This window comes from Nomascus leucogenys, chromosome 10 (genome assembly GCF_006542625.1).
Source record: "Nomascus leucogenys isolate Asia chromosome 10, Asia_NLE_v1, whole genome shotgun sequence".
Lineage (NCBI taxonomy): Eukaryota > Metazoa > Chordata > Mammalia > Primates > Hylobatidae > Nomascus > Nomascus leucogenys.
In genome coordinates, this window is record NC_044390.1 from 35,177,814 (window position 1) to 35,187,880 (window position 10,067).

General features: G+C 37.1%; 1 pseudogene; it reads left to right on the top strand.

Annotated features, from left to right (window-relative positions):
* Window positions 1–7,260: 7,260 nt before the first annotated feature.
* Window positions 7,261–8,166, top strand: LOC100590371 (annotated as a pseudogene).
* Window positions 8,167–10,067: the final 1,901 nt, after the last annotated feature.

Genomic DNA, 10,067 nt, shown 5'->3' on the forward strand with positions numbered 1-10,067 from the left:
TAGTAACTTCTTTTTCATTTCTGTTTGTGTTTATTTGAATCTTCTATTTTTTGTTGGTCTTTCTAGCTAGTGGTCTATCAGTTTTGTTTATCTTTTCAAAAAATCAACTTCTTGTTTTATGGATGCTTTATATTGTTTTTGGTCTCAATTTCACTTAGTCCTGTTCTGTTATTTATTTTCTTCTGCTACCTTTGGTTTTTCTTGTTTTGCTGTTTTCTTGAGGTGCAATGTTAGGTTGTTAATTTGTGATCTTTCTTTTTGACATAGGCCTTTAATGCCATGAACTTCCCTCTGAGTATCACTTCTGCTGTATCCCAGAGGTTTTGGTATGTTTTGTCTCTATTTTCATTTGTTTCAAAAATTTTTTTACTTTCCACTTTTTTTTTTTTCTTTGAGATGGAGTCTCACTCTGTTGCCCAGGCTAGAGTGCAGTGGCATGATCTTGGCTCACTGCAACTGCTGCCGCCCAAGTTCAAGAGATTCTCCTGCCTCAGCCTCCCAAGTAGCTGGGATTATAGGTGCCTGCCACTGTGCCTGGCTAATTTTGGTATTTTTAGTAGAGATGGGGTTTCCATCTTGGCCAGGCTGGTTTTGAACTCCTGACCTCGTGATCCACCTGCCTTGGCCTTCCAAAATGCTGGGATTACAGGTGTGAGCCACTGCACCTGGCCTACTTTCCACTTTAATTTTGTTATCAACCTAAATATCATTCAGAATCAGGTTGTTTGATTTCCATGTATTTGTATAGTTTTGAGAGTTCCTCTGGGTATTATTCTAGTGTTATTACACTGTTGTCCCAGAAGATATTTGATATGATTTTGATTCTTTAAAATGTATTGAGTTATTTTGTGGCCTAACATATGTTCTATTTTGGAGAATGGCCCGTGCATTGATGAAAAGAATATATATTCTGCAATTGCTGGGCAGAATGTTCTATAAATGTCTGTTAGGTTCATTTGGTCTAGAGTCTGATTTAAGTCCAGAATTTCTTTTTTGATTTTCTGCCTCAATGGTATGTCTAATGTGGTCAGTGTCTAGTCCCCAACTATTATTGTGTTGCTGTCTATCTATTTCCTTAGGTCTAGTAGTATTTACTTTATGAATTTGGGTGCTGTGGTGTTGGGTGCATATGTATTTAGGATTGCTAGATCTTTTTGTTAAATTGATCTCTTTATTATTATATAAAGACCTTTTTTTGGATGAGTTCATGTCCTTTGTAGGGACATGGATGAAGTGGATGAAGCTGGAAACTATCATTCTGAGCAAACTATCACAAGGACAGAAAACCAAACACTGTGTGTTCTTACTCATAGGTGGGAATTGAACAATGAGAACACTTGGACACAGGGCAGGGAACATCATACACCGGGCCTGTTGTGGGGTGGGGGGAGGGGGGAGGGATAGCATTGGGAGATATACCTAATGTAAATGACGGGTTAATGGGTGCAGCAAACCAACAAGGCACATGTATACATATGTAACAAACCTGCATGTTGTGCACATGTACCCTAGAACTTAAAGTATAATTAAAAAATATATATCTATAAAGACTTTTTTTTTTTTACTATTGTTGATTTAAAGTCTGTATATTAACTGAAGATGGATTAGAGACTTAAATGTAATACCTAAAACTATAAAAATCCTAGAAGAAAACCTAGGGAAAATCTTCTAGACATTGTCATAGGCAAATAACTTATGACTAACACCTCAAAAGCAAATGCAACAACAGCAATGAAATATACAAATGAGACAATTAAACTAAAAAGTTTCTCTACCACAAAAGAAGTAATCAACAGGTAAAAGACAATCTACAGACTGGGAGAAAATATTTGCAAGCTATGTATCCAAGAAAGGATTAATATCCAGAATCTACAAGGATCTCAAACAAGTAAAAAGCAAACAAACCCATTTAAAAATGGGCAAAGGACATGAACAGGCATGTTTCAAAAGAGGATATACACATGGCCAGCAAACATGATAAAAATGCTTAACATCATTAATTATTAGAGAAATGCAAATTAAAACCACAATGATAAAATATCTTATACCAGTCAGAGTAGCTATTATTATTATTATTGAGACAGGGTCTTGCTCTATCTCCAAGGCTGGAGTGCAGCGACATGATCATGGCTCACTGCAGCCTCAACCTCCCAGGCCCAAGCAATTCCCCCTCCTTACCCTCCCAAGTAGCTGGGACCATACATGCACGCCATGATGCCTGGCTAATTTTTAAATTGTGTACAGACAGCATCTCCCTATGTTGCCCAAGTGAGTCTTGAACTCCTGGGCTCAAGCAATCCTCCTGCCTCAGCCTCCCAAAGTTCTGGGATTATAGGCATGAGCCACCATTCCTGGCTAGAGTAGCTATTATACAAAAGTCAAAAAACCAAAAGATGTTGGTGAGAATGCAGAGAAAAGGGAACTCTTAAACACTTTGGTGGGACTGTAAATTAGTACAACCTCTATAGAAAGCAGTATGAAGGTTTCTCAAATAACTAAAAATAGAACTGACATTCGAGCTAGCAATCTCACTACTGGGTATCTACCCAAATGAAAAGAAATAGTTGTATAGAAAAGATACCTGTACTTGTATGTTTATTGCAGCAGTATTCACAATAACAAAGATATAGAATAAACTTGTGTCCAACAATCAATGACTGGATAAAGAAAATGTGATATGCACACACACACACACACACACACACGATGGAATACTACTCAGTCATAAAAAGAATGAAATCATGTCTTTTGCAGCAACATGGATAAAACTTCCATCTGCTATTCTACTACTCCTCAGGGATTGTTCAGGCCCCCTCCCTTCTGTACACATCAAGCTTGGGGATTTGCCCCTGCCCAGGACTGGCAAATTGACTTTACTCACGTGCCTCGAGTCAGGAAACTAAAATACCTCTTGGTCTGGGTAGACACTTTCACTGGATGGGTAGAGGCCTTTCCCACAGGGTCTGAGAAGGCCACCACGGTCATTTCTTCCCTTCTGTCAGATGTAATTCCTCAGTTTGGCCTTCCCACCTCAGTTTCTCAGGCTGTTGGTATTTAGCAGCTCCTGGTTTTACCTCAAATTGCCACCCTTAAGTCTCTTGAAGTGGATCTTCTGTGGCAAGGTACCCTCCAAGACTTTCACCCTGATGAATTCCTATTCTTTACTTTTATGCTCACTCTTATTCTCATTCCTGTTCTTATGCCACCCTCTACCTCTCCCCAGCTATCTCCACCACACTATCAAACTCACTGTCTCCTAGCCGTTTCTAATCCTTCTTTAACAAACAATTGCTGGCTTTGCATTTGTCTTTCCTCCAAAATCATGGAGGCCTCGACTTATTCACTGTTAAAAAAAGAGGACTCTGTACATTTTTCAATGAAGAGTGTTGTTTTTACCTAAATCAATCTGGCCTGGTATATGACAACATAAAAAACCTCAAGGTTAGAGCCCAAAAACTCGCCAACCAAGCAAACAATAACGTTGAATCCCCTCGGACAATCTCTAATTGGACGTCCTGGGTACTCCCAATTCTTAGTCCTTTAATACCTATTTTTCTCCTTCTTTTATTCAGAACTGTGTCTTTCATTTAGTTTCTCAATTCATACAAAACCGCATCCAGGTCATCACCAATAATTCCATATAACAAATGCTCCTTCTAACAACCCCACAATATCATCCCTTACCACAAAATCTTCCTTCAGCTTAATCTCTCCCACTCTAGGTTCCCATGTCACCCCAATCCCGCTCAAAGTGGCCCTGAGAAACATTGCCCATTATCTCTCCATACCACCCCAAAAAATTTTCGCCGCCCCAACACTTTACCACTAGTTTGTTTTATTTTTCTTATTAATATAAGAAGACAGGAATGTCAGGCCTCTGAGCCCAAGCTAAGCAGTCATATCCCTTGTGACCTGCACGTATATATCCAGATGGCCTGAAGCAACTGAAGATCCACAAAAGAAGTGAAAATAGCCTTAACTGATGACATTCCACCGTTGTGATTTGTTTCTGCCCCACCCTATCTGATCAATGTACTTTGTAATCTCCCCCACCCTTAAGAATGTTCTTTGTAATTCTCCCCACCCTTGAGAATGTACTTTGTGAGATCCACCCCCTGCCCACAAAACATTGCTCCTAACTCCACCGCCTACCCCAAAAACCTTTAAGAACTAATGATAATCCACCACCCTTTGCTGATCTCTTTTCGGACTCAGCCCACCTGCACCCAGGTGAAATAAACAGACTTGTTGCTCAAAAACAAAACAAAACAAAACAAAAACTTGAGGCCATTATAGTAACTGAAATAACTCAGAAACAGAAAGTCAAATACCTCATGTTTTTATAAGTGGGAACTAATCAATGTGTACTAATGGACATAGAGACTTTGAAGAATCCAAAATGTGAGAGGTGGGAGGGGGGTGAGGGACAAGAAATTATCTGTTTAGTAAAATGTACACTATGCAGGTGATGGTTACACTATAAACCCAGACTTCAGCACTATGTAATATATTCATATACAAAACTGTATTTATATCCCCTAAATCTATAAAAATATTTTAAACGGCAAGTAAATGTTTGGAGAAAAGGACAGAAGCTCTTGTCTAATAACACAGGGACACTTTCAAGCTAGCATTTCCTCCCTGTGAAACTCTCTGAGTCTCACACGTGGACTTAATTCTTCCATCTCACATTGTTGATATATTAATAGCTACCTGTATAACAGCACTTATATATTACGTGTGTTTGGACTTTGGTAAGTTCATTCTCATAAGGTTCTTATTTCTTTTATTTTTCCATTCCTTATGTGTAGTATAGTGGCTAAACTATACTAAATTGGAGCCTTGATAAAGACTTCCCAACTGAAAGCAATACTAATAATTATCAAAATCGCTTACAAAATAGAGAATTATGTCAATTTTCCCAACCACCCTATAAGGTATGTAGGTTCTTTGATATAACTCCAGTTAACGGCTGAGGAAACAAATTTTAAACTATTTGCAAGTTTTCATTTAAAGGTGGGAATGTATGGTAGAGATTAACAACTCAAAATCTAGATTTAGACAGCCTGGGATAGAATCTGGCTCTCCCATTCTTTATCTTCAATGACTTAGCCTCTCTAAGCCTTAGTTTCTTCGTTCAGAAAATGGGAGACAATAGTAGTACCTAGTTCACAAACAGGATCATAAGATAACAAATCAGGCTTCACAAGTGCCTGGTAACTTCTATTTTGCAATTATACACATAACTCTGCTAGGCCTTTGGGGAACAGAGATCAATAAAACATACCTGTTCTCAAGAAACTTGCAGTTTGCTGTGAACTATAACTGCTATGTGGATTAAATAGAATACTGAATTGTGTATATGTTATTATGAGCACACAGCAAAGGGAGGGCCTATTTCTGCCTTCAAAAATCAGGGGAGTGCCCAAAAGGCAGAGAGAGTACATGTAAATTCTCTGATCTTTCTGTTCAATTTTTTTAATAAATCAAAAATTGTTTAATGAAATCTATTAGTTCAGACTAAAACTGTTATAAGAAGTGAAACGTATTAATTCAAACAAAAAAGATTGAGGAGATTTAACAGAGGGGTTTATGTTAAACATTGAGCCTTGAAGGATGATATAGGAGAAGACTTCTGGGAAAATGACAGGAATGAAGGCTGGAAAGATAGGTTGGGTCCAGGTATATGTTTGGTGTTCCCCAATATATCATTTTTAAAAAATTGTAATTTCATTTTGACAATTCGCAAGTTTGCATTTAAAGGTGGGAATGTATGGTAGAGATTAACAACTCAGAATCTGGATTTAGACAGCCTGGGGTTAGAATCTGGCTCTCCTATTTTTTATCTTAGGTGACTTAGCCTCTCTAAGCCTTAGTTTCTTCATTCAGAAAATGGGAGACAATAGTAGTACCTAGTTCATAAACAGGGTCATAAGATAACAAATCAATCTTTATGGAAATATTACTAATGAAAATCATATATTTTGTATTTTTATTGCCTGAAATATTATTAATATTTCCATTTAGAAACTAAATTGCATTATGAATTATTCATTAGAAGTAAAAAAAAAAAAATGACCAGGCGTGCTGGCCCATGCCTGTAATCCCAGCAATCTGGGAGGCCGAGGCGGGCAGATCACCTAAGGTCAGGAGTTCGAGACCAGCCTGGCCAACGTGGCAAAACCCTGTCTCTACTAAAAGTACAAAAATTAGCCAGGCATGGTGATGGGTGCCTGTAATCCTAGCTTCTTAGGAGGTTGAGGCAGGAGAATTGCTTGAACCCAGGAGGCAGAGGTTGCAGGGAGCCAAGATTGTGCCACTGCACTCCAGCATGGGCAACAGGACGGAGACTCCGTCTCTAGTATGCAGAGAAAAACAACTTAAATATGGTACCATCTCACTTATCAAATTGGACAAAAAATCTTGTAATTTTTAACAAGAATTTTATATATGTATAAAATATATAAAATATTTTTATATATACTTATATATGTATATTTGTATATACTTATACATATATTTATATATGTGTATTTGTATATACTTATACATATATTTATATATGTGTATTTGTATATACTTATACATATATTTATATATGTGTATTTGTATATACTTATACATATATTTATATATGTGTATTTGTATATACTTATACATATATTTATATATGTGTATTTGTATATACTTATACATATATTTATATATGTGTATTTGTATATACTTATACATATATTTATATATGTGTATTTGTATATACTTATACATATATTTATATATGTATATGTGTATATACTTTTTTTTTTTGAGACAGAGTCTCTCTGTCGCCCAGGCTGGAGTGCAATGGCATGATCTCGGCTCATTGCAACCTCCACCTCCCAGGTTCAAGCGATTCTCCTGCCTCAGCCTCCCAAGTAGCTGAGATTACAGGTGCAGACCACCATGCCCGGCTAATTTTCTGTATGTTTAGTAGGGACGGGGTTTCACCACGTTGCCAAGGCTGGTCTGGAATTCCTCAGCTCAGGCAATCCATGCATTTCGGCCTCCTAAATTGCTAGGATTACTGGCATGAGCCACCACGCCCAGCCATGTATATACTTTTCACTGCAGTCATTACTGGCTAAAGTTTGGTGAAATGGGCACAATCATAAAGACAATTTGGTGACAAATAACAAAAGCCTTAGAAGCACTCACTGCTTTGATTCAGCAATTCCACTTTACAAATCTATCCCAAGTAAATAATCATTTATGGCATGATTATGGGACTTGAGAGACATTGATTTTGTTGAAGATGACTCGGACATTTTACATGCTCTGAAGATGGCTGTGGTAGATATCTATCATTCCAGGTTAAAGGAGAGACAAAGATGAAAAAAAATTATAAGAGACCATGGATTAATCAACCTTAGAAAGTTTCAATTAATGGAACGGCGGTATCCCAAGGAGGTCCATGACCTGTATGAAACAATGAGGCGACTTGCAAGAATCGTGGGGCCAGTGGAACATGACAAATTCATTGAAAGCCATGCATTGGAATTTGAACTTCGAAGGGAAATCAAGAGGCTCCAAGAATACAGGACAGCAGGCATTACCAATTTTTGTAGTGCCATAACCTACGATCACCTCAAGAATACACGGGAGGAAGAGCACCTTAAATGCACTATGCTCTCAGAAGTTCTCCAGTATATCCAGGACAGTAGTGCTTGCCAGCAGTGGCTCCGCCGGCAAGCTGACATTGATTCCGGCCTGAGTCGTTCCATTCTAATGGCTTCGAATTCAGGTAGACGGAGTGCACCACCCTTGAACCTCACTGGCCTCCCTGGCACAGAGAAGCTGAATGAAAAAGAAAAGGAGCTCTGTCAGATGGTGAGATTTGTCCCTGGAGCCTATTTAGAATACAAATCTGCTCTATTGAACGAATGTAACAAGCAAGGAGGCTTAAGATTGGCGCAGGCAAGAGCACTCATCAAGATAGATGTGAACAAAATCTGGAAAATCTATGACTTCCTCATCCGAGAAGGATACATCACTAAAGGCTAAGGCTCCAGGGGCTTGGGATCAGAAGTCAGAAGTTTGGAACGTGGATACCAAGCCCCTGAGGATGGAGATGATGCAACAAACCTCAGCTTTACTTGGATTGAGACTTGAACCCTATTTCTCAATGGTGAAAGGCTAGCCTGTAAAAAAAAGCTGCTTTTAAAACAGAAGTAAAGCAGCTTTATATATGAGAATCACTAGATATGAGGGTGAGTAGCCCCACCACATGTAAAACTTGGTCCTCAAACCTTTCTGCAGAATAAGAAGCCAAACTTACGGTAATCTTGTTTCTGTTAGAAACAAAGTTGTATATAGAAGTAATTTCGTCAGAATCTACACAAATCACATAGAATAGTTGACGGTTTAATTCCTTCTACATTCAAATATCTAATTAAAATATTGTGTGCTTTATTGGAAAAAAATCATTTATGTTCACATGGATTTAGTTTCACAGTTCACTGTAGCAACACTAATAAGAAAGCAATACTGCAAAAAATCAGCATCCAATAATTAATTATGTAAACAAAATATGATACACCCATATAATGCAATACTGTGCATCCTTGAAATTGATGTTATAGAAGAATATTTAATTACATGAGGATATACTGATAATATACTGTAATTTTTTTAAAGCGGATTATAAAATAGTATATATAAGTAATCTTATTTTTATTAAAATGTGTTTCTATATATTTAATGTAGGAAAAGAACTAAAAGGATATATATTTATAAAGAATGTTAAATTAATTTAGTATTAATCTCTGAACAGTAGAATTTTGATAATTTTTAAGTTTTTCTATAATTATCATTATTTATTTTATAACTAAAGAATATTAGTAGTTAGCTTAGGAATCATTTATCTGTTTAGATATCTATTTCATCTAGGAGGATTCTAGGTTCCTTTATATTAAGTAACATATTATATTTATATTTGCATATAAGGGATCCACCTTAGTAGTTTCAAATATTTAAAACCACTTAAATATTTGATAAATGACTGGTATTTCAGTGTTCGTGACTGTCAGTGTTTGTTGATTAAAACTCTTTACACATATGTATAACTCCTTTTTAATTTCACCAGTGGATTTTATATTATTTTACACATAGATTAAATTATTTATTGAAAATTAACTCACATTAGGACACAAAGGCCTAAGAGTGATATAATGGACTTTGGGGACTCCCGTGGGGGAAGGTGAGGGGGATGAGAGATAAAAGACTACAAATTGGGTACAGTGTACCCTGCTTGGGTGACAGGTGGACTAAAATCTCAGAAATCACTGCTAAAGAACTTATCCATGTAACCAAAAACCACCTATACCCCAAAGACTATTGAAAGTAAAAACCCCAGAGGGTATAATGGAAAAAAAGGAAAAAAAGAAAATTAACCAACATTAACTTTCAGGAACTATTATTCTGTTGTTTTAGGATTTTTGTTTTGTTTTGTTTTTATTTTTAGTAGAGACGAAGTCTTGCTATGTTGCCCAGGCTGGTCTCAAACTCCTGAGTACAAGCCGTCCTCCAGCCTTGACCTCCTAAAGTGCTGGGATTACAAGGATGAGACACCATGCCCCAAAGTGCTGTGATTACAGGATGAGACACCATGCCCAGCCTATTTTAGGTTTTGATTAAAAGTTATTATAAAGAAGTAGGTATTGTAATTGAAAATAAGGATAAATGTTTTGAACAGAATGTCAGTTTTTGGCACAGGTTCTGATTATTTGTATCAAACATTTATATTAGAAATGTTAATTCGCATTACTCTGTGTTTTCCTATATTGTTGCACTGAATTCCCTAGAAGCAGAGCCTGAAAGCAGAATTCTTGTTCAAATATTTTATTTAGAAAGTTCTTTCAGGAAAGGAGGAGTCACATAGGAAGACAGGGAAGCAGGACAGGACAGAGGGGAAAGCTAAACATCCATGTGGTCTCAGCTTCAGACTAGATTCAGTCTGATTCCACAAGGAAGTTCTGACACACAAATTGTACCACAGAATTAATCTTACATTGAGCTGAAAGGACTGGCTT